The following is a 26,742-nucleotide window of genomic DNA, read 5'->3' as shown; positions in this document are numbered from 1 at the left end:
TAACCTCTTTATTTAAGGTTTTGTTTGAGTTCACAAACCCAACAAGACTGTTTGACTCATTTTTGCTGAGAAACGTTTGATGAGGTTGATTTATTTTTCTTTTTTTTTTCAGATAAACGAAGATTAAATGAAATTCAATGAAATTTAGGAAGAAGCTTATATAGCAAAAATTGCAAAATCATGTAGCGCTGAACTTTTCTTTGAACAGAAATTTCACAATTACAGTTCATTTTGAAACTCAACTAATATCTTGTTCTTTTCGCAAGCTGTCCCAGCAGTTTCCAGCTAATACCAAAAGCTGAAAAGTAGGATTCAGAAAAAGATGTGTAATACCTTACAACTGAAATAATAAGTGACTTTGAACAATCAAATGAAAACAACTATATACAGTCAAACCGCAGTTGTTTGGATAATGTAAGTACGTGGTAAAGTATTTGTTTCCATTTAGGTACACACTATATATTTTTCGGAAGCAAGCATATTTTTGTAGGGTTGATATTATAAGAAGAAATAGTGCAGCGCCGTTGTGAAGCACTCAATGTTTACGCCATAAAATCCTTCAAACTAGAACTTTAAGTTTGCTTTTTATATCTTTCAGTTAATTGCAATTGATATCAGACTTCATACACTGAATAAACAAAAAAAACTCAGCTTTGAACAAAAAACTTAAGCTTATGACTGATCAACCATAAGTAAGAAAAATACACAAAAAGTTGCACTTCAAAAACAGAACATAAATTGAAATTTAATTGAAGTTTTAAAAAGCAGACTCCTTCGCTAAACAGTAAAAACCCTACATTGATTTAAATAATTAAATACCACCTGATATATCATACTACGGATGTTTGTAATTGTTTATTCAGAAAATTAACATTAAGTTGAAAAATGCTGAGTTAATTTACGCAACAAAGCTTTAGAGTTTTTCATATCCTTAAAAAACTTCAAACACTTGATGATTTGTTGAAAATATTGACGGATACTGTCTGTCGGTCTGCGTCAGTCACAACACATTACCTTAAAAGAGACAAAAGCTTCTATTGTTTATGTTAAACGAGTGTCTAGATATAAGAATTGTTTTCGTTCTTTTGAAAAACAAAAAAACTTTGTTGTAGATAAGGTAAAGAAAATAATATTTGAAGGTAGTAAAAGGTGAGTGGTAGTAGGTACTAGTGTAACTTAGAAGCAATAAGTAGTTCCAGTAGTTAGTAGTGGTAGTATCTATTAGTAGTTGTAGGTACTACTAGTAGGTAGTAGTAGACAGTAGATGTAGTAGTTGGTAGTAGCAGTAGTAGGTAGCAGTAGTGTTGTGTTCAATTCCGAAACGTTTGCCAGACTTCTTAGCCCAATTTTATGATATATAGACTCTGTTTTTTTAATTTCAAATTCCTCTGTATATACCTCTTTCCGATGCTCTATCAAATATCGTTACGGTAATGTTGTTTTAAAACGTCGACAGAACAATAATTAATCCAAAATGTTAAGACAGGGTTACAGAATGCTGAGCATATTTGATTCAAGAAAGAACTATTTTGAACTTTTTTGATATCTGTTGGCTTGGGGTGCTCTGGTAATTTACTTCCACATTTACTGAAGAAGCGATTAGCGTTTGTTATGATTTCAATACCAGCATGCATTATCTACTAGTATTATTCCCAAAACGTAAGCAAGACCTATACTTGCGTCCACTCTTGCTTAATTGTTCAAGTGGCTATTTAACTTTAAATATTTGGCGCGTTTTACAGTTCCAGTGGAAACTACACTTCTTGTACATCGTTACAATTTTTCTCTGATTCACGCTCTTGATGAATTCCTGTCATTCTAATTTATTTAAGTAAAAAGTGCCAGCTGCCCCTGCATATCATAGTTTCCCCACCAACTTTTTCTGTTTTTTTAACAGAATATATTCTTTTTACTCAGCTTAGTTTATTGTTTATCTCTCAACAATTTATCTCAAATACATTTGTCCTGTAAATAATCTTGCTCAATCCTGAAAGGGTAGCTGAAAAAGTGTAGAGAAGTCTGTTGTCAAAAAAAGCATGCTTAGAACATTAAAAAATTGTAATCGTTTCTTGTTGTGACATTTTGCTTGCCAATGTTTAAAGGACAAAAACGCTGAAGGTCAAAATCTGTTTTGCAAGATATAATAATAATTAACCATGGAAAAAAATAACAACATTCTCCTAAACAGCTAAATTGCCTTCCAGGGACTTCTCTCTCTCTCTCTCTCTCTCTCTTGTCAGACTTGCATGTATATAAATACATAAATACATAAACACATTCAGACATATATAAATACATTCCACCGTAAACATATAGAAAAATGAACACACATAAAACCAAAAATGTCTTGACATATACAAACATTTAGAACTTCTACACACAAGCATACATTCCAGTTTATACTCATGCGAACATTTTACTAAACATAAGCACAGTTATTTGTACTTATAAACAAAATATACTGCTAGGATGAAAAAAGTGAAGTCAACAAAAAATCACTTTTGAGTGCTCTTTCATAGTGCAAAATCCATTTCAGACCATTTTAGCACTTCGAAAAATTTTGGATTTTTCTCAAAAATTTGACATTTTTGTATGTTTCGACCCCCACACTGCATAGGTAAAAAAAAGTGAAGTCAACAAAAAATCACTTTTGAGTGCTCTTTAATAGAGCAAAATCCATTTCAGATCATTTTAGGACTTTGAAAAACTTTGAATAATTTTCGAAAAAAATTTTGAAATTTTTGAAAAATTTAGGCTTCTGGTGTCTTTTATCAGATTTTTTATGTTTTCGCCAAAAAGATTTAGTGAGAGTTCAAAACTTAGGTAACTCCTAATTCTATATACAGCGAACATTGCAACAGCGGAAATCTGCCATTTGACTGTCGGGGCGGGGTCCGAACCCCACCCCCTACAAGACTTTTTACCACCGAAAAACTGATTTTCTCTTTGTGAAACCAAGTTTTTTGGTTAAGTTGAGCCAGCCGGCTTAACATAAGAACTTCTCACAGGCTGACGAAACTTAACCAAAAAACTTGGTTTCACAAAGAGAAAATCAGTTTTTTGGTGGTAAAAAGTCTTGTAGGGGGGGGGGGGGGTCGGACCCCCCCCCCCTACAGTCATATGGCGGATTACCATACTACTAAAGTATATGGCAAGGATTTCCTGGTGTTAGATTAAAAATTTTACAATCGTTACAACTAATGGTGAAACCAAAAAGACTGGTGCTTTTAATTTCGTTTCTCCTGATTTTTGTTCCTCGGCGTAGTCTCCCGAAAGCAAAACTTATCCCGTACCATTGTAACTAGCATTGGACAAAATTTAACTACTGGATTTGATTCATAAGGAACCCATACAATGGCATCAGTTTCTTTTAATATGTCAGGCATTTAATTTTGAAAAAAAATCGATTAAATTGTTTTTTAGCTTTTTGGCTGTTTTATATTTCGGGTCATTTTTTCTTTGCTCAGGTGATATTCCATCTGGGAAAACAATATTAACTAGAAAATTCATCCCTGGTGTCCAAACTGCCCACCTGCGGAGAGAACATTTTTAACTTGATTTTCGAATGCACACGAAAACTCTCCTAATTAGCGCGTTAGTTAGCGCAAGAAATCTTGAACTAAATCTTGTCACAGATCTGAAGACTCCTGGCGCATCTTTATAGGTGCATGTAAAAGAGATGAAATTAAAAGCTGGTAGTTGTGTTGATATTTCGTCAGCCATTTGTACCAAAGAGATAGGCCTGAGAGGAATGAAACTTGATGATAACAAAGATGGCATCTGCCATATTTGGCATCGGGAAATTAGCAGTTGAGGTAACCGTGGCAGAGAAAATGATTTATTTGGCGTAAGTCAACAAAATTTCCCAGTTTATGGATTGTTTTGCGTGCGCGAATACCGTCTGATGTGTTTGGACTGTGGTAACGTGCTTATTATATTAGTCCCCAAATATGCATTAGCGATGTGTTAACCATTAGGCGGTTCCAAAGATGAATTGGTGTTGGTAGGCGTTGTTTGTAAAAGCTAAATAATTCGTCAATGTTGATATATCCACATCAAATTCGTGTTTTGCAAAAACGCCACTGATTCTACGAGTCAATCTTCCATTCTGCTTTCCCATTTCCCTTTTAAATTGCCGTAAGTACCTCTCACTGTGAAATTGACGTGTCAGTTTTTCCAAGTCGAATCAATTTTAAGATTTGGTCATGAATATTCAATTTCGCAAGTTTGATATTCTCCTATAGTTGTTTGTTTGTAACTCCGCCGTAGCCGTTCCTCAGCCCGGATGAGAAAGGAGGAGGGAAACACCACCAGAAAATGCAGGAAAATCTCAAAACTTGGTTTTTCAATCAACTTGAGGCAATTTTCCGACATAACTTTCAGCTATATGTTATAATTTGTTTTGTTTTGTTTGTTTGATTTTACTCGGAGAGAGTCTTAGCGCGCGGATTTTTACCGTTTGCTCGGACTCAATTCTCCTATATTTGTGTTTGTAACTCCGCCGTAGCCGGTCCCCAGCCCGGTTGAGAGAAGGAGGAGGGGAACACACCCAAAACATATTGGAAATTCTCAAAAAAATGATCGTTAGTTCAACTGTAGATTTTTTTTCCGACAGTATTTAACCTATTTCAGCTCTCGAAACGTCCTCTGATCAGACAAAAGTGAGCTCGAAACGTTTGAAAACGACGTTACCAATGCTTCCTTACGTTTGAAAACCGATGATACCGATGCTGTCTTACATTTAATAAACGACGATACCGAATCTCGCTTGTGATGAAAAAACGACGATCCCGAATCTGTCTTACGTCTAAAAACGACGATAGCAATTCTTTCTTACGTTTAATAACAAACAAAAACGACGATGCCGACAAAAAAATGTGAGGGTTTTCGTCGTTTTTGGCTAGAGAAAAACGACGATACCGACGGTTCCTTACGTTTTCTAACCGAAGATTTCTCAACTAGTGAAGATATCTATATTGTTGCAAAGCTTTGTAGTCGAAAACCAATCTTTTCTGAATTAACCGATTGACTTCAATTTTAAAGTTGTCTGGGTTAATCAATTTTGCTATTTAATTTTGTTGGAATCATTTCGCAACAATTTTTTAGCTTGATTTGCTCTTTAATGTGAAGAAAAAACTAATTGCAGTCCTATTTGCTGGAGTTTATTGATTGCCTGCTAAATATAATGCAGAGATGAACTTTTTTATTGGGTTCAATTGGGCAGATTGTTGAGCTAAAGTTCGTTTGGCTCGACTTTTCGAGTACTTCTGTTGGCCCATTAATTCCTGTTACATTTTCCATGTTTTCTTTTTGCTGAGGCCTGCATTTGACTAGATTTAGATTTTCAAGGGTGCATACCTGTTTCTTGGCTGGAAAGACTGTTATTTTTTGTCAATTTTCTGTCTGATTTTATTCGTTATCTGATTTATGGATTGAATTAACTGGTGGCGTTGTATCTCACGATACTATAAGTCGTTTTTTTTGTTGGATTTTTTAATGTGTTGTTTGATAAAAAAAAATTCAAGAAGTTTTGAGCAAATGTTCATTAGAGCTTTGTTTCCCCAATTTGAAAGGTACTGCAGCGTCAGTGTCGACTGTGAAAAATTGACTGAGTGTCAGTTTCAAAATCGTAGGGTAAGTTTTCTCGATTTCTCCATTTCTCTTATTGCGATTTCTGAATTGACTTAACATGTAGTGTCATATTGGAATATTGTTATAGGTTAATTTACTGTCAGACATTTTTTTTGTTTTCTGAAGAAAAGATCTCCAGAAATATTGAGATTTTAAGGCAAAGGTTCATTTAAGTCTTGTTATCCCAATTTGTAAAATCCTGAATTTTTTGAAAGTCGTAGGGGATGGTTTTTAGACCTATAAAAAGTTCCCGGTCTCTTTTTGCAATTTTTGAATTGAATTAAGTAAGGTCATGGCCAAGGATTGCTCTAGGTTGTTTTATGGTCAGACTTTTTGCGTTTTTTGAAGAAAACGTTTCCAGCAAAAATTGATCTTGCAGAGTTTATGACAAGTAATCATTCATTGACCCTTTGTTTTCCCATTTGTAAGAGACTGAAGCTTCAAGATAGACTGTGACAAGTTGACCACTTGCACTCTTGAAATTCAAAAGGGGTGTTTCATCAAATTACAGTAATTTCTCGATTTTTTGTGACGAATTTCGTTGGAAATCTAATTTGGAATGACATTCGCTCATGCACCTGTCTCAAAAAGTGCTTTAAGTGAGATTTGAGGTATAAATTGATTTTTAGCGTCTGTCCATCCATTTGTTTTACTGCATATAGATGCATTATTTCATGACCAATTGGATGAGATGATCTTTTGAGTTTGGGTTTGATGGCTTCGTTAGTCAGTACAGGTTTTGTCTGCTTTTCAATTTTAAGCTGTACGTTGAGATGTTTAATGATGGGGTTACCGGACAATTTCACAACACTCAGTAGTTGTGAGGATAAACGGATTATAGTTTTTGTAAGAGATTGTTTATCAGTAGTGTGTGGCATTGGCTGATTCAATATAAATTTTGAATTATGAAATTATGAGGTGAACAATTGAGGTATTGTTGATGAGATTTGTGAAGCTGTTGATTGCATTTTTGCCAGAGAAACTTGTCGGTCCGTTACACTTGCTTTGGGTCCATTGTTCTCAAGACCTTGGTGTCTGGCCTACCCCAGTCGAAAAATAATGGATAATTTATAAATATTTATAAATTTTTTGAAAATAATGGATAATTTATAAAGATTTACAAATTGGTAGATTATAATGCAAAATTTATAAAAATTTATAAATTTTTCGTCGAACGATTTTCAGTGTTTTCTACAAGTTTTCTTTAACTCACGCAAAGTCCTTTTGCGTTTCACTTGTATCTGAAGCCATTCAAAAAATTTTTGAAAATAATGCATAATTTATAAATCTTTACAAATTTCTTGAAATACTGATCAAGCTGAACATGCTGATCCTACTGATCATACTGATCCTACTGATCATGCTGATCCTACTGACACTACTGATACTGCTGATACTACTGATGCTCCTGATACTGCTGGTACTACTGATACTGCTGATACTGCTGATACTACTGATACTGCTGATACTGCTGATACTACTGATGCTACTGATACTACTGATACTACTGATGCTACTGATACTGCTGACACTGCTGATAATACTGATGCTACTGATACTGCTGATACTGCTGATAATACAGTTTCTACTGATTCTACTGATACTGCTGATACTTCTGATAATGCTGATACTACTAATACTACTGATACTGCTGATACTGCTGATACTACTGATGCTACTGATACTGCTGATACTGCTGATACTACAGATACTGCTGATACTGCTGATACTGCTGATACTACTGATGCTACTGATACTGCTGATACTGCTGATACTACAGATACTACTGATGTTACTGATACTGCTGATACTGCTGATACTACTGATACTACTTCTACTGCTGATACTACTGATTCTGCTGATTCTGCTGATACTACTTATACTGCTGATACTGCTGATACTACTAATGCTACTGATACTGCTGATGCTACTGATACTGCTGGTACTGCTGATACTACTGATACCACTGATACTGCCGATACTGCTGATACTACTGATGCTAATGATATTACTGATACTGCTGATACTAATGGTACTGCTGATACTGCTGATGCTACTGATACTGCTGATACTGCTGATACTACTGTTTCTACTGATTCTACTGATACTGCTTATACTGCTGATACTGCTGATACTACTGATACTACTGATACTGCTGATACTACTGATACTGCTGGTACTGCTGATACTACTGATACCACTGATACTGCCGATACTGCTGATACTACTGATGCTAATGATACTACTGATACTGCTGATACTTTTGATACTACTGATACTGCTGATACTACCGATACTGCTGATACTGCTGATACTGCTGATACTGCTGATGCTACTGATACTGCTGATACTGCTGATACTACTGATACTCCTGATACTGCTGATACTACTGATACTACTGATACTACTGATACTACTGATACTGCTGACACTACTGATACTGCTGATACTACTGATACTGCTGATACTGCTGATACTGCTGATACTGCTGATCCTACTGGCCATTTGGCAATTTTTGGCTATCCGGCGACTTCCGGCAACCTCCGGCGACTTCCGGCCCCTTCCGGCCCCTTCCGGCCACTTCCGGCAACTTCCGCAGCTTCCGGCGACCATTGCCAACTCTTCCAATTCTCACAACTGCAGACAACCTTGTCAAACTTCCCTGCACCTCGGCCACCTTCCGCTCTCCTTATTCCCCTCTGACGAGGTTAGCTGCCGTCGATGAATGTGGCCGGCGGTTCGGTGAAGAGGGCGGACGACGCGGGAAGACGTCATAGATGGCGATGTCGCAGGAAGAGGAAGGATGGGGCGGAAGTCGTCGGAAGTTGCCGGAAGTGGTCGGAAGCTGCCGGAAGTCGTCGGAAGTTGCCGGAAGTGGTCGGAAGTTGCCGGAAGTCGCCGGAAGTCGCCAGATAGCCAAAAATTGCCAAAAATTGCCAAAAATTGCCAAAAATCGCCAAAAATCGCCGAAATTGTCGGAAATTCCGAAAATAGCTATAAAACGCCAAGAACAGCAAAATATGCAAAAATTAACCAAAAAACGCCGGAGATGTGTACGTTGAGATGTTTAATGATGGGGATACCGGACAATTTCACAACACTCAGTAGTTGTGAGGATAAACGGATTATAGTTTTTGTAAGAGATTGTTTATCAGTAGTGTGTGGCATTGGCTGATTCAATATAAATTTTGAATTATGAAACTATGAGGTGAACAATTGAGGTACTGTTGATGAGATTTGTGAAGCTGTTGATTGCATTTTTGCCAGAGAAACTTGTCGGTCCGTTACACTTGCTTTGGGTCCATTGTTCTCAAGACCTTGGTGTCTGGCCTACCCCAGTCGAAAAATAATGGATAATTTATAAATATTTATAAATTTTTTGAAAATAATGGATAACTTATAAAGATTTACAAATTGAAAGATTATAATGCAAAATTTATAAAAATTTATAAATTTTTCGTCGAACGATTTTCAGTGTTTTCTACAAGTTTTCTTTAACTCACGCAAAGTCCTTTTGCGTTTCACTTTTATCTGAAGCCATTCAAAAAATTTTTGAAAATAATGCATAATTTATAAATCTTTACAAATTTCTTTAAATACTGATCAAGCTGAACATGCTGATCCTACTGATCATACTGATCCTACTGATCATGCTAATCTTACTGACACTACTGATACTGCTGATACTACTGATGCTCCTGATACTGCTGATACTACTGATACTGCTGATACTGCTGATACTACTGATACTGCTGATACTGCTGATACTACTGATACTGCTGATACTGCTGATACTACTGATACAACTTCTACTGCTGATACTACTGATTCTGCTGATACTGCTGATACTACTTATACTGCTGATACTGCTGATACTACTAATGCTACTGATACTGCTGATACTACTGATACTGCTGGTACTGCTGATACTACTGATACCACTGATACTGCCGATACTGCTGATACTACTGATGCTACTGATACTACTGATACTGCTGATACTAATGGTACTGCTGATACTGCTGATGCTACTGATACTGCTGATACTGCTGATACTGCTGATACTACTGTTTCTACTGATTCTACTGATACTGCTTATACTGCTGATACTGCTGATACTACTGATACTACTGATACTGCTGATACTACTGATACTGCTGGTACTGCTGATACTACTGATACCACTGATACTGCCGATACTGCTGATACTACTGATGCTAATGATACTACTGATACTGCTGATACTTTTGATACTACTGATACTGCTGATATTACTGATACTGCTGATACTGCTGATACTGCTGATACTGCTGATGCTACTGATACTGCTGATACTGCTGATACTACTGATACTCCTGATACTGCTGATACTACTGATACTACTGATACTACTGATACTGCTGACACTACTGATACTGCTGATACTACTGATACTGCTGATACTGCTGATACTGCTGATACTGCTGATCCTACTGGCCATTTGGCAATTTTTGGCTATCCGGCGACTTCCGGAAACCTCAGGCGAATTCCGGCCCCTTCCGGCCCCTTCCGGCCACTTCCGGCAACTTCCGCAGCTTCCGGCGACCATTGCCAACCCTTCCAATTCTCACAACTGCAGACAACCTTGTCAAACTTCCCTCCACCTCGGCCACCTTCCGCTCTCCTTATTCCCCTCTGACGAGGTTAGCTGCCGTCGATGAATGTGGCCGACGGTTCGGTGAAGAGGGCGGACGACGCGGGAAGACGTCCTAGATGGCGATGTCGCAGGAAGAGGAAGGATGGGGCGGAAGTCGTCGGAAGTTGCCGGAAGTGGTCGGAAGCTGCCGGAAGTCGTCGGAAGTTGCCGGAAGTGGTCGGAAGTTGCCGGAAGTCGCCGGAAGTCGCCAGATAGCCAAAAATTGCCAAAAATTGCCAAAAATTGACAAAAATTGCCAAAAATCGCCAAAAATCGCCGAAATTGTCGGAAATTCCGAAAATAGCTATAAAACGCCAAGAACAGCAAAATATGCAAAAATTAACCAAAAAACGCCGGAGATCAAGGGAAATTGTCGGAAAGGGCTAAGAAATGTCAAATGTTGCAAAAAGTTGCTAAAATGGGCCGAAAACCGCCTAAATCACGCCAAAAACCACCTAAAACGTCGAATTTGCAGCAACTCGTTGTTTCCAGTTGCTACTCCACATAAATGTTTCAACCTAGGTTTTTGAACTCTTGCTATAAAGTACATTAAAATTGTACTTGAAATTTTTCAAAAAAGCAAATGGACGCAAGTGCAACTGAAAAATTTTGAAAGGAGACTAAAGTAGTAAAAAAAAATCAAAAAATTTTATTTTTAAATCATTTTTTCTATATGAGGGAGCAGAAAATCGACCCCCCCAAACTAGGTTTTTGAACTCTTGCTATAAAGGACTTTCAAATTATACTTGCTTTTTTCAAAAAAAAACAGTTGGATGCAAGTGAAATTGGAAAAGTTTGAAACGAGACTAAAGTAGTAAAAAAAATCAAAAAATTTTATTTTTAAATCATTTTTTCTATATGATGGAGCAGAAAATCGACCCCCCCAACCTAGGTTTTTGAACTCTTGCTATAAAGGACTTTCAAATTATACTTGCTATTTTTTCTAAAAAAAACAATTGGATGCAAGTGAAACTGGAAAAGTTTGAAACGAGACTAAAGTAGTGAAAAAATCAAAAAGTTTTATCTTTACACCATTTTTTCTATATGACGGAGCAAAAAATCGACCCCCCAACCTGGGTTTTTGAACTCTTGCTATAAAAGACTTTCCTTTCAAATTATACTTTCTATTTTTTTTAAAAAAACCATTGGATGCAAGTGAAACTGGAAAAGTTTGAAACGAGACTAAAGTAGTAAAAAAAATCAAAAAATTTTATTTTTTAATCATTTTTTCTATATGATGGAGCAGAAAATCGACCCCCCCAAACTAGGTTTTTGAACTCTTGCTATAAAGGACTTTCAAATTATACTTGCTATTTAAAAAAAACAATTGGATGCAAGTGAAACTGGAAAATTTTGAAAGAGGACTGAAGTAATAAAAAAAATTAAAAAATTTTAATTTTAAATAATTTTTTCTATATGATGGAGCAGAAAATCGACCCCCCAACCCAGGTTTTTGAACTCTTGCTATAAGGGACTTTCAAATTATACTTGCTATTTAAAAAAAAACAATTGGATGCAAGTGAAACTGGAAAAGTTTGAAACGAGACTAAAGTAGTGAAAAAATCAAAAAATTTTTTCTTTACATCATTTTTTCTATATGACGGAGCAAAAAATCGACCCCCAACCTGGGTTTTTTTAAACTCTTGCTATAAAGGACTTTCAAATTATACTTGCTATTTTTTAAAGAAACAATTTGATGCACGTGAAACTGGAAAATTTTGAAAGAGGACTGAAGTAATAAAAAAATCAAAAAATTTTATTTTTAAATCATTTTTTCTATATGATGGAGCAGAAAATCGACCCCCCCAACCTAAGTTTTTGAACTCTTGCTATAAAAGACTTTCAAATTATACTTGCTATTTTTTTAAAAATAACAATTGGATGCGAGTGAAACTGGAAAAGTTTGAAACGAGACTAAAGTAGTGAAAAAATCAAATAGTTTTATCTTTACATCACTTTTTCTATACGACGGAGCAAAAAATCGACCCCCCAACCTGGGTTTTCGAACTCTTGCTATAAAGGACTTTCAAATTATACTTGCTATTTTTTTTTAAAAAAAACATTTTGATGCAAGGGAAACTGGAAAATTTTGAAAGAGGACTGAAGTAGTAAAAAAAATCAAAAAAATTTTTTTTTAAATCATTTTTTCTATATGACGGAGCAAAAAATCGACCCCCCCAACCTAGGTTTTTGAACTCTTGCTATGAAGAACTTTCAAATTATACTTGCTATATTTCAAAAAAAAACAGTTGGAGGCAAGTGAAACTGGAAAAGTTTGAAACGAGACTAAAGTAGTAAAAAAATCAAAAAATTTTATTTTTAAATCATTTTTTCTATATGATGGAGCAGAAAATCGACCCCCCCCCCAACCTAGGTTTTTGAACTCTTGCTAAAAAGGACTTTCAAATTATACTTGCTATTTTTAAAAAAAAACAATTTGATGCACGTGAAACTGGAAAATTTTGAAAGAGGACTGAAGTAGTAAAAAAAATCAAAAAAAATTTTTTTTTTAATCATTTTTTCTATATAGATGGAGCAGAAAAATGAAACCCCAACCTAGGTTTTTAAACTCTTGCTATGAAGAACTTTCAGATTATACTTGCTATTTTTCAAAAAAAAACAGTTGGATGCAAGTGAAACTGGAAAAGTTTGAAACGAGACTAAAGTAGTAAAAAAATCAAAAAATTTTATTTTTAAACAATTTTTTCTATATGATGGAGCAGAAAATCGACCCCCACAACCTAGGTTTTTGAACTCTTGCTATAAAGGACTTTCAAATTATACTTGCTACTTTTTTTTTAAAAAAAAACAGTTGGATGCAAGCAAAAATAGAAAAATTTGAAACGAGACTAAAGTAGTGAAAAAGTCAAAAAATTTTATCTTAACATCTTTTTTTCTATCTGACGGAGCAAAAAATCGACCTCCCAACCTAGGTTTGTGAACTCTTGCTATAAAGGACTTTCAAATTATACCTGCTATTTTTTTAAAAAAACAATTGGATGCAAGGGTAACTGGAGAAGTTTGAAACGAGACTAAAGTAGTGAAAAAATCAAAAAATTTTATTTTTAAATCATTTTTTCTATATGATGGAGTAAAAAATCGGCCCCCAACCTGGGTTTTTGAACTTTTGCTATTAAGGACTTTCAAAATATACTTGCTATTTTTTCATAAAAACAATTTGATGCAAGTGAAACTGGAAGATTTTGAAAGAGGACTGAAGTAGTAAAAAAAATCAAAAATTTTTATTTTTAAATCATTTTTTCTATATGATGGAGCAGAAAATCGACCCCCCAACCTAAGTTTTTGAACTCTTGCTATAAAGGACTTTCAAATTATACTTGCTATTTTTTAAAAAAACAATTTGATGCACGTGAAACTGGAAAATTTTGAAAGAGGACTGAAGTAGTAAAAAAATCAAAAAAATTTTTTTTAATCATTTTTTCTATATAGATGGAGCAGAAAATTGAAACCCCAACCTAAGTTTTTGAACTCTTGCTATGAAGAATTTTCAAATTATACTTGCTATTTTTCAAAAAAAACAGTTGGATGCAAGTGAAACTGGAAAAGTTTGAAACGAGACTAAAGTAGTAAAAAAAATCAAAAATTTTTATTTTTAAACCATTTTTTCTATATGACGGAGCAGAAAATCGACCCCCACAACCTAGGTTTTTGAACTCTTGCTATAACGGACTTTCAAATTATACGTGCTATTTTTTTTAAAAAAAACAGTTGGATGCAAGTAAAAATGGAAAAATTTGAAACGAGACTAAAGTAGTGAAAAAATCAAAAAATTTTATCTTTACATCATTTTTTCTATATGACGGAGCAAAAAATCGACCCCCCGACCTGGGTTTGTGAACTGTTGCTATAAAGGAATTTCAAATTATACTTGCTATTTTTAAAAAAAAACAATTGGATGCAAGGATAACTGGAGAAGTTTGAAACGAGACTAAAGTAGTGAAAAAATCAAAAAATATTCTTTTTAAATCATTTTTTCTATATGATGGAGTAAAAAATCGGCCCTCAACCTGGGTTTTTGAACTTTTGCTATTAAGGACTTTCAAAATATACTTGCTATTTTTTCAAAAAAACAATTTGATGCAAGTGAAACTGGAAGATTTTGAAAGAGGACTGAAGTAGTAAAAAAATCAAAAATTTTTATTTTTTAAATCATTTTTTCTATATGATGGAGCAAAAAATCGACCCCCAACCTGGGTTTTTAAACTCTTGCTATAAAGGACTTTCAAATTATACTTGCTATTTTTTTTTAAAAAAACAGTTGGATGCAAGTAAAAATGGAAAAATTTGAATTGAGACTAAAGTAGTGAAAAAATCAAAAAATTTTATCTTTACATCATTTTTTCTATATGATGGAGCAAAAAATCGACCCCCAACCTGGGTTTGTGAACTGTTGCTATAAAGGAATTTCAAATTATACTTGCTATTTTAAAAAAAAACAATTGGATGCAAGGGTAAATGGAGAAGTTTGAAACGAGACTAAAGTAGTGAAAAAATCAAAAAATTTTATTTTTAAATCATTTTTTCTATATGATGGAGTAAAAAATCGGCCCCCAACCTGGGTTTTTGAGTTTTGCTATTAAGGACTTTCAAAATATACTTGCTATTTTTTCAAAAAAAACAGTTGGATGCAAGTGAAACTGGAAAAGTTTGAAACGAGACTAAAGTAGTAAAAAAAATCAAAAATTTTTATTTTTAAACCATTTTTTCTATATGACGGAGCAGAAAATCGACCCCCACAACCTAGGTTTTTGAACTCTTGCTATAACGGACTTTCAAATTATACTTGCTATTTTTTTTAAAAAAAAACAGTTGGATGCAAGTAAAAATGGAAAAATTTGAAACGAGACTAAAGTAGTGAAAAAATCAAAAAATTTTATCTTTACATCATTTTTTCTATATGACGGAGCAAAAAATCGACCCCCCGACCTGGGTTTGTGAACTGTTGCTATAAAGGAATTTCAAATTATACTTGCTATTTTTAAAAAAAAACAATTGGATGCAAGGGTAACTGGAGAAGTTTGAAACGAGACTAAAGTAGTGAAAAAATCAAAAAATATTCTTTTTAAATCATTTTTTCTATATGATGGAGTAAAAAATCGGCCCTCAACCTGGGTTTTTGAACTTTTGCTATTAAGGACTTTCAAAATATACTTGCTATTTTTTCAAAAAACAATTTGATGCAAGTGAAACTGGAAGATTTTGAAAGAGGACTGAAGTAGTAAAAAAATCAAAAATTTTTATTTTTTAAATCATTTTTTCTATATGATGGAGCAAAAAATCGACCCCCAACCTGGGTTTTTAAACTCTTGCTATAAAGGACTTTCAAATTATACTTGCTATTTTTTTTAAAAAAAACAGTTGGATGCAAGTAAAAATGGAAAAATTTGAATTGAGACTAAAGTAGTGAAAAAATCAAAAAATTTTATCTTTACATCATTTTTTCTATATGATGGAGCAAAAAATCGACCCCCAACCTGGGTTTGTGAACTGTTGCTATAAAGGAATTTCAAATTATACTTGCTATTTTTAAAAAAAACAATTGGATGCAAGGGTAAATGGAGAAGTTTGAAACGAGACTAAAGTAGTGAAAAAATCAAAAAATTTTATTTTTAAATCATTTTTTCTATATGATGGAGTAAAAAATCGGCCCCCAACCTGGGTTTTTGAACTTTTGCTATTAAGGACTTTCAAAATATACTTGCTATTTTTTCAAAAAAACAATTTGATGCAAGTGAAACTGGAAGATTTTGAAAGAGGACTGAAGTAGTAAAAAAAAACGAAAATTTTTATTTTTAAATCATTTTTTCTATATGATGGAGCAAAAAATAGACCCCCAACCTGGGTTTTTAAACTCTTGCTGTAAAGGACTTTCAAATTATACTTGCTATTTTTTCAAAAAAACAATTTGATGCAAGTGAAACTGGAAGATTTTGAAAGAGGACTGAAGTAGTAAAAAAATCAAAAATTTTTATTTTTTAAATCATTTTTTCTATATGATGGAGCAAAAAATCGACCCCCAACCTGGGTTTTTAAACTCTTGCTATAAAGGACTTTCAAATTATACTTGCTATTTTTTTTTAAAAAAACAGTTGGATGCAAGTAAAAATGGAAAAATTTGAATTGAGACTAAAGTAGTGAAAAAATCAAAAAATTTTATCTTTACATCATTTTTTCTATATGATGGAGCAAAAAATCGACCCCCAACCTGGGTTTGTGAACTGTTGCTATAAAGGAATTTCAAATTATACTTGCTATTTTAAAAAAAAACAATTGGATGCAAGGGTAAATGGAGAAGTTTGAAACGAGACTAAAGTAGTGAAAAAATCAAAAAATTTTATTTTTAAATCATTTTTTCTATATGATGGAGTAAAAAATCGGCCCCCAACCTGGGTTTTTGAACTTTTGCTATTAAGGACTTTCAAAATATACTTGCTATTTTTTCAAAAAAAACAGTTGGATGCAAGTGAAACTGGAAAAGTTTGAAACGAGACTAAAGTAGTAAAAAAAATCAAAAATTTTTATTTTTAAACCATTTTTTCTATATGACGGAGCAGAAAATCGACCCCCACAACCTAGGTTTTTGAACTCTTGCTATAACGGACTTTCAAATTATACTTGCTATTTTTTTTTAAAAAAAAACAGTTGGATGCAAGTAAAAATGGAAAAATTTGAAACGAGACTAAAGTAGTGAAAAAATCAAAAAATTTTATCTTTACATCATTTTTTCTATATGACGGAGCAAAAAATCGACCCCCCGACCTGGGTTTGTGAACTGTTGCTATAAAGGAATTTCAAATTATACTTGCTATTTTTAAAAAAAAACAATTGGATGCAAGGGTAACTGGAGAAGTTTGAAACGAGACTAAAGTAGTGAAAAAATCAAAAAATATTCTTTTTAAATCATTTTTTCTATATGATGGAGTAAAAAAACGGCCCTCAACCTGGGTTTTTGAACTTTTGCTATTAAGGACTTTCCAATTATACTTGCTATTTTTTTTTAAAAAAAAAACAATTTGATGCAAGTGAAACTGGAAAATTTTGAAAGAGGACTGAAGTAGTAAAAAAATCAAAAATTTTTATTTTTTAAATCATTTTTTCTATATGATGGAGCAAAAAATCGACCCCCAACCTGGGTTTTTAAACTCTTGCTATAAAGGACTTTCAAATTATACTTGCTATTTTTTTTAAAAAAAACAGTTGGATGCAAGTAAAAATGGAAAAATTTGAATTGAGACTAAAGTAGTGAAAAAATCAAAAAATTTTATCTTTACATCATTTTTTCTATATGATGGAGCAAAAAATCGACCCCCAACCTGGGTTTGTGAACTGTTGCTATAAAGGAATTTCAAATTATACTTGCTATTTTAAAAAAAAACAATTGGATGCAAGGGTAAATGGAGAAGTTTGAAACGAGACTAAAGTAGTGAAAAAATCAAAAAATTTTATTTTTAAATCATTTTTTCTATATGATGGAGTAAAAAATCGGCCCCCAACCTGGGTTTTTGAACTTTTGCTATTAAGGACTTTCAAAATATACTTGCTATTTTTTCAAAAAAACAATTTGATGCAAGTGAAACTGGAAGATTTTGAAAGAGGACTGAAGTAGTAAAAAAAAACAAAAATTTTTATTTTTAAATCATTTTTTCTATATGATGGAGCAAAAAATAGACCCCCAACCTGGGTTTTTAAACTCTTGCTATAAAGGACTTTCAAATTATACTTGCTACTTTTTTTAAAAAAAAAACAGTTGGATGCAAGTAAAAATAGAAAAATTTGAAACGAGACTAATGTAGTGAAAAAATCAAAAAATTTTATCTTTACATCATTTTTTCTATCTGACGGAGCAAAAAATCGACCCCCCCAACCTGGGTTTGTGAACTCTTGCTATAAAGGACTTTCAAATTATACTTGCTATTTTTTTTAAAAAAACAATTGGATGCAAGGGTAACTGGAGAAGTTTGAAACGAGACTAAGGTAGTGAAAAAATCAAAAAATTTTGTTTTTCAATCATTTTTTCTATATAGATGGAGCAGAAAATCGACCCCCCAACTTAGGTTTTTGAACTCTTGCTATGAAGAATTTTCAAATTATACTTGCTATTTTTTAAAAAAAAACAGTTGGATGCAAGTGAAACTGGAAAAGTTTGAAACGAGACTAAAGTAGTAAAAAAAATCAAAAAATTTTATCTTTACATCATTTTTTCTATCTGACGGAGCAAAAAATCGACCCCCCCAACCTGGGTTTTTAAAGTCTTGCTATAAAGGACTTTCAAATTATACTTGCTATTTTTCAAAACAAAAAAAGAGGGATGCAAGTGAAACTGGAAAAGTTTGAAACGAGACTAAAGTAGTAAAAAAATCAAAAAATTTTATTTTTAAATCATTTTTTCTATATGATGGAGCAGAAAATCGACCCCCCCCCCAACCTAGGTTTTTGAACTCTTGCTATAACGGACTTTCAAATTATACTTGCTATTTTTTAAAAAAAAAACAGTTGGATGCAAGTAAAAATGGAAAAATTTGAAACGAGACTAAAGTAGTGAAAAAATCAAAAAATTTTATCTTAACATCATTTTTTCTATATGACGGAGCAAAAATTCGACCCCCCAACCTGGGTTTGTGAACTGTTGCTATAAAGGACTTTCCAATTATACTTGCTATTTTTTTTAAAAAAAAAAACAATTTGATGCAAGTGAAACTGGAAAATTTTGAAAGGGGACTGAAGTAGTAAAAAAATCAAAAAATTTTATTTTTAAATCATTTTTTCTGTATGATGGAGCAGAAAATCGACCCCCCCAACCTAGGTTTTTGAACTCTTGCTATAAAGGAATTTCAAATTATACTTGCTATTTTTTAAAAAAAACAATTGGATGCAAGGGTAACTGGAGAAGTTTGAAACGAGACTAAAGTAGTGAAAAAATCAAAAAATTTTATTTTTAAATCATTTTTTCTATATGATGGAGTAAAAAAATCGGCCCCCAACCTGGGTTTTTGAACTTTTGCTATTAAGGACTTTCAAAATATACTTGCTATTTTTTCAAAAAAACAATTTGATGCAAGTGAAACTGGAAGATTTTGAAAGAGGACTGAAGTAGTAAAAAAAACAAAAAATTTTTATTTTTAAATCCTTTTTTCTAAATGATGGAGCAAAAAATCGACCCCCAACCTGGGTTTTTAAACTCTTTCTATAAAGGACTTTCAAATTATACTTGCTATTTTTTTTTAAAAAAAAACAGTTGGATGCAAGTAAAAATGAAAAAATTTGAAACGAGACTAAAGTAGTGAAAAAATCAAAAAATTTTATCTTTACATCATTTTTTCTATATGACGGAGCAAAAAATCGACCCCCCAACCTGGGCTTGTGAACTGTTGCTATAAAGGAATTTCAAATTATACTTGCTATTTTTTAAAAAAACAATTGGATGCAAGGGTAACTGGAGAAGTTTGAAACGAGACTAAAGTAGTGAAAAAATCAAAAAATTTTATTTTTAAATCATTTTTTCTATATGATGCAGTGAAAAATCGGCCCCAAACCTGGATTTCTTGAACTTTTGCTATTAAGGACTTTCAAAATATACTTGCTATTTTTTCAAAAAAACAATTTGATGCAAGTGAAACTGGAAGATTTTGAAAGAGGACTGAAGTAGTAAAAAAAATCAAAAATTTTTATTTTTAAATCATTTTTTCTATATGATGGAGCAAAAAATCGACCCCCAACCTGGGTTTTTAAACTCTTGCTATAAAGGACTTTCAAATTATACTTGCTACTTTTTTTTTTAAAAAAAAACAGTTGGATGCAAGTAAAAATAGAAAAATTTGAAACGAGACTAAAGTAGTGAAAAAATCAAAAAATTTTATCTTTACATCATTTTTTCTATCTGACGGAGCAAAAAATCGACCCCCCAACCTGGGTTTGTGAACTCTTGCTATAAAGGACTTTCAAATTATACTTGCTATTTTTTTTTAAAAAAAAATTGGATGCAAGGGTAACTCGAGAAGTTTGAAACGAGACTAAGAAAGTGAAAAAATCAAAAAATTTTGTTTTTAAATCATTTTTTCTATATAGATGGAGCAGAAAATCGACCCCCCAACTTAGGTTTTTGAACTCTTGCTATGAAGAACTTTAAAATTGTAATTGCTATTTTTCAAAAAAAAACAGTTGGATGCAAGTGAAACTGGAAAAGTTTGAAACGAGACTAAAGTAGTAAAAAAATCAAAAAATTTTATATTTAAATAATTTTTTCTATATGATGGAGCAGAAAATCGCCCCCCCCCCCCAACCTAGGTTTTTGAACTCTTGCTATAACGGACTTTCAAATTATACTTGCTATTTTTTTTTTAAAAAAAACAGTTGGATGCAAGTAAAAATGGAAAAATTTGAAACGAGACTAAAGTAGTGAAAAAATCAAAAATTATTATCTTTACATCATTTTTTCTATATGACGGAGCAAAAAATCGACCCCCTACCTGGGTTTGTGAACTGTTGCTATAAAGGACTTTCAAATTATACTTGCTATTTTTTAAAAAAACAATTGGATGCAAGTGAAACTGGAAAAGTTTGAAACGAGACTAAAGTAGTGAAAAAATCAAAAAATTTTATTTTTAAACCATTTTTTCTATATGATGGAGCAGAAAATCGACCCCCACAACCTAGGTTTTTGAACTCTTGCTATAAAGGACTTTCAAATTATACTTGTTGTTTTTTTTTAAAAAACAATTGGATGCAAGTGTAACTGGAAAAGTTTGAAACGAGACTAAAGTAGTGAAAAAATCAAAAAATTTTATTTTTAAACCATTTTTTCTATATGATGGAGCAGAAAATCGACCCCCACAACCTAGGTTTTTGAACTCTTGCTATAAAGGACTTTCAAATTATACTTGCTACTTTTTTTTAAAAAAAACAGTTGGACGCAAGTAAAAATAGAAAAATTTGAAACGAGACTAAAGTAGTGAAAAAATCAAAAAATTTTATCTTTACATCATTTTTTCTATCTGACGGAGCAAAAAATCGACCCCCCCAACCTGGGTTTGTGAACTGTTGCTATAAAGGAATTTCAAATTATACTTGCTATTTTTTTTAAAAAAACAATTTGATGCAATTGAAACTGGAAAATTTTGAAAGAGGACTGAAGTAGTAAAAAGATCAGAAAATTTTATTTTTAAATCAATTTTTCTATATGATGGAGCAGAAAATCGACCCCCAACCTAGGTTTTTGATATCATGCTATGTAGAATTTTCAAATTATACTTGCTATTTTTCAAAAAAAAAACAGTTGGATGCAAGTGAAACTGGAAAAGTTTGAAACGAGACTAAAGTAGTAAAAAAAATCAAAAAATTTTACTTTTAAATCATTTTTTCTATATGATGGAGCAGAAAATCGACCCCCCAACCTAGGTTTTTGAACTCTTGCTATAAAGGACTTTCCAATTATACTTGCTATTTTTTTTTAAAAAAAAAACAATTTGATGCAAGTGAAACTGGAAAATTTTGAAAGAGGACTGAAGTAGTAAAAAAATCAAAAAATTTTATTTTTAAATCATTTTTTCTATATGATGGAGCAGAAAATCGACCCCCCCAACCTAGGTTTTTGATATCATGCTATATAGAATTTTCAAATTATACTTGCTATTTTTCAAAAAAAAACAGTTGGATGCAAGTGAAACTGGAAAAGTTTGAAACGTGACTAAAGTAGTAAAAAATCAAAAAACTTTATTTTTAAATGATTTTTTCTATATTGTGGAGCAGAAAATCGACCCCTCAATCTAGGCTTTTGAACTCTTGCTATGAAGAACTTTCAAATTATACTTGCTATTTTTCAAAAAAAAACAGTTGGATGCAAGTGAAACTGGAAGAGTTTGAAACGAGACTAAAGTAGTAAAAAAATCAAAAAATTTTGTTTTTAAATCATTTTTTCTATATGATGGAGCAGAAAATCGACCTCCCCAACCTGGGTTTTTGAACTCTTGCTATAAAGGACTTTCAAATTATACTTGCTATTTTTTTTTTTAAAAAAACAGTTGGATGTAAGTAAAAATGGAAAACTTTGAAACGAGACTAAAGTAGTGAAAAAATCAAAAAATTTTAAGTTTTCATCATTTTTTCTATATGACGGAGCAAAAAATCTACCCCCCAACCTGGGTTTTTGAATTCTTGCTATAAAGGACTTTCAAATTATACTTGTTGTTTTTTTTTTTAAAAAACAATTGGATGCAAGTGTAACTGGAAAAGTTTGAAACGAGACTAAAATAGTGAAAAAATCAAAAATTTTTATTTTTTAAATCATTTTTTCTATATGATGGAGCAAAAAATCGACCCCCAACCTGGGTTTTTAAACTCTTGCTATAAAGGACTTTCAAATTATACTTGCTATTTTTTTAAAAAAAAACAGTTGGATGCAAGTAAAAATGGAAAAATTTGAATTGAGACTAAAGTAGTGAAAAAATCAAAAAATTTTATCTTTACATCATTTTTTCTATATGATGGAGCAAAAAATCGACCCCCAACCTGGGTTTGTGAACTGTTGCTATAAAGGAATTTCAAATTATACTTGCTATTTTTTAAAAAAACAATTGGATGCAAGGGTAAATGGAGAAGTTTGAAACGAGACTAAAGTAGTGAAAAAATCAAAAAATTTTACATTTAAATCATTGTTTGTATATGATGGAGCAAAAAATCGACCCCCCCCCCAACCTAGGTTTTTGAACTCTTGCTATAAAGGACTTTCAAATTATACTTGCTACTTTTTTTTTAAAAAAAAACAGTTGGATGCAAGCAAAAATAGAAAAATTTGAAACGAGACTAAAGTAGTGAAAAAGTCAAAAAATTTTATCTTAACATCTTTTTTTCTATCTGACGGAGCAAAAAATCGACCTCCCAACCTAGGTTTGTGAACTGTTGCTATAAAGGAATTTCAAATTATACTTGCTATTTTTAAAAAAAACAATTGGATGCAAGGGTAAATGGAGAAGTTTGAAACGAGACTAAAGTAGTGAAAAAATCAAAAAATTTTACATTTAAATCATTGTTTGTATATGATGGAGCAAAAAATCGACCCCCCCCCAACCTAGGTTTTTGAACTCTTGCTATGAAGGACTTTCATATTATACTTGCTATTTTTTAAAAAAACAATTGGATGCAAGTGAAACTGGAAAATTTTGAAAGAGGACTGAAGTAGTAAAAAAAAATCAAAAAATATTATCTTTAAATCATTTTTTCTATATGATGGAGCAGAAAATCGAACCCCCAACCTAGTTCTTTGAACTCCTGCTATAAAGGACTTTCAAATTATAATTGCTATTTTTCATAAAAAACAGAATAGAATTAACTTTATAAAAAAAATTATTTAAAAATATTATTTTTCGATTTTTTTTACTACTTTAGTCTCCTTTCAAAATTTTCCAGTTTCACCTGCATCCAACTGTTTTTCATGAAAAAAAGCAAGTATAATTTGGAATTCCGTTATAGCAGTAGTTCAAAAACATAAGTTGGGGGGGGGGTCGATTTTCTGCTCCATCATATAGAAAAAATGATTTAAGAATAAAACTTTTTGATTTTTTCTACTTTAGTCTGCTTTCAAAATTTTCCGTTTTGACTTGCATCCAACTGTTTTTTTTTTAAAAAGATCAAGTATAATTTGAAATTCCTTTAGAGCAAGAGTTCAAAAACCCAGGTTGGGGGTGTCAATTTTTTGCTCCGTCATATAGAAAAAATGATTTGAAAATAAAATTTTTTGATTTTTTCATTACTTTAGCCTCGTTTCAAACTTTTCCAGTTTCACTTGCATCCAATTGTTTTTTTTTCAAAAATTGCAAGTTTAATTTGAAAGTCCTTCTTAGCACGATTTCAAAAACCCAGGTTGGGGGTCGATTTTTTACTCCATCATATAGAAAAAATGATTTAAAAATATTTTTTTTTGATTTTTTTTTACTACTTGAGTCTCATTTCAAAATTTTCCAGTCCCACTTGCAGTCTAATTAGCACTTTATAATGCCCTGATAACGCAGTTTTGGAGTTTGGGAAGAAATAAATGCCAATATTTTGATTTGTTCGCAAAATTTTATTGAACCGTCGAATTAGGTGAAGAAAATGTCGAACTTCATGAAAGACGTCTGTTAATAACTTTTTGAAGAAGAAGAAGACGAATTAGAAAGTCTATTTTTGCCCATTTTGTTGCCATGGTAACGTACTTTATGAATTGGAGTAGAAGTAAATGCCCATATTTTAATTTGTTCACAAAATTTTAATTAACCATCGAATTAGGTGAAGAAAAAGTCGAACTTCATGAAAAACGTCTGTTAATAACATTTGAAGAAGACAAGTTAGAAAGTCTATGTTTGCCCATTTTGTTGCCGTGGTAACGTAGTCTATGAATTTGAGTAGAAGTAAATGCCCATACTTTAATTTTTTCACAAAATCCTATATAATCATCGAATTGGGTGAAGAAAAAGTCGAACTTCATGAAAAACGTCTGTTAATAACATTTGAAGAAGACAAGTTAGAAAGTCTCTGTTGGCCCATTTTGTTGCCGTGATAACGTAGTTTATGATTTTGTGTAGAAGTAAATGCCACTGTTCTGATTTGTTCACAAAATTTTAATGAACCGTCGAATTAGTTGAAGGAAATGTCGAACTTCTTGAAAAGCAATTGTTAATAATTTTTGAAGAAGACGAGTTAGGAAATCTATGTAGGCTCATTTTGGTGCCGTGATAGTGTACTTTCAGAATAAATATAGATCCGTTTTCGGTTTAGTTTATTTGTATTTAAAATTTTCAAAAATTAGCGATTTAGATGCCAAAAATGGAGCATTTTTGTGGTGCTTTGACTAAATTCCCCCCCTTTTTAAGACAAAACATACAAGTTTTTAGTATCATAGTAAACTAAAGCTCACGCTTCCAACGGCCATATAATTATATTTTTAGAGCAATGCCAAACAAGAGAATGCCAGAACAATGTAGAGATCGAAATCAGGGTCGATTTTCGCAAAATTTTCAAATTTTCAAAGTTGTTTAGTTTAATAACTTTTTTGTTACGAATCGTTTTTCGAAGTATATTAGATCATTTTCTTGCTCATTTAATTTTCTTTGCGAATATATAACGGTTGAAAAGTTTCGGTTTAATTTCATTGCCTAAGTTTCCGATATTCTGAACTTTGCTGAAAATAAGCAATTTTCAGCCAAAATGTCAAAAATCGAGTTTTTATTCCTTTACTTTTTTTAACTTTTTTAACGACAGGTTGACGCCGCAGTTCATGCTGATTCCAAAACATATTCATTTTTTAAATTTGGTTCAGTAGTTTTCGAGATATAAGCCTTTTTCGGACGCATATCAGGGCCCCCCTTCGTCCCGGCTACCCACCCGCCAACTGCAAACCTTTTTTTTATGTACTCCCGTTCGAGTTTTGAAATCCCACCTGCTTAGTTAGATTTTGTGTGAAATCAGCTTTTCAATGATATACTTTTTAAATTTCAAGTTTAGAAGTGCTCTCTTCATAGTGGTTCACAGTAAAGCAGGGTATGAAATTTTCGTTTGGTGTGTTGCCTCACGGTAACGTGACATGCTAATTGTGAGGCAACACTAGTGGAGACAGCATCACCTGCATCCGCTCACTGAACTGTCATGAGTAGAGCATTTGAAATTGCGCAACGTATACGAAAGTTCCAAAAGCTCACACAGTAAGCCGGAAATAATTTAATAGGTCCATGTACGTAAAAGTTGCAATAGGTCGATGTACGATTTCACGGCAAAGGGAACGGATCGTTCGGAGGATCGACAGGACAGAGCTGCAATGACCGACAGGACAGAGTTGCAATGACCGGGTCGCGATCAGGAGGCCGGGTGGCGGCGGCTCATCGCGGCGGCCCATCGCTTCGTTGCATGGGACCCATACAACAGTTACATCGTTGGAAAGCTCGCGTCAAGGCAAATTGGGCTATCTGACTACCCAATAAGGGCGTACTATAATATCTATACTTTTATACTAATGGTTGGTTCATGTTGTTTTGTTAAGGAGCTTTGATATTTTGAAATGCAATTTCAGATTAGATGGTTGCCTTTTTGTTGTTGAAAGCTTATCATTGACAATCATCAAATGAATAGAAGCTACGAGTTCAATTGGGTTGCTCCACCCCACCTGAAATGGTTTTCTGTGTGGCAGTTATTCACTGGAATTGTTCACAATCCGAGAAGTTTGAAGGTATTGGTGATGTGTAAAGTGACGGAAGTGACAGGAACGTCTGGGAAAAGGAAAACAAACACAACACGAGAGGATTTAAGTACAGAACAGCCCGGAGGCGACAGCAGATGCCATTAGAAGTTGAATTTCGGAAGATATATTGGAATATCCAAATGATGGAAGTCTTCATTTGTGCAATTGTTGTATTACATTTAGAGCTCCTGTTTGATGGGGTGGGGTGGGG

The 26,742-nt window shown here is 32.9% G+C and overlaps 1 protein-coding gene across 1 annotated transcript in view; it reads right to left on the bottom strand.

Moving 5' to 3' along the window:
• Nucleotides 1-26,742, bottom strand: part of LOC142358754 (proteasomal ubiquitin receptor ADRM1-like) — a 275,805-nt gene that overhangs the window by 171,142 nt on the left and 77,921 nt on the right. The gene's annotated exons all lie outside the window — the stretch shown is intronic.

This window comes from Convolutriloba macropyga, chromosome 2 (genome assembly GCF_964194025.1).
Source record: "Convolutriloba macropyga chromosome 2, txConMacr16.3, whole genome shotgun sequence".
Lineage (NCBI taxonomy): Eukaryota > Metazoa > Xenacoelomorpha > Acoela > Convolutidae > Convolutriloba > Convolutriloba macropyga.
Note: the sequence above shows the minus strand (reverse complement) of the source record. Positions and strands in the feature narration are given on the sequence as shown.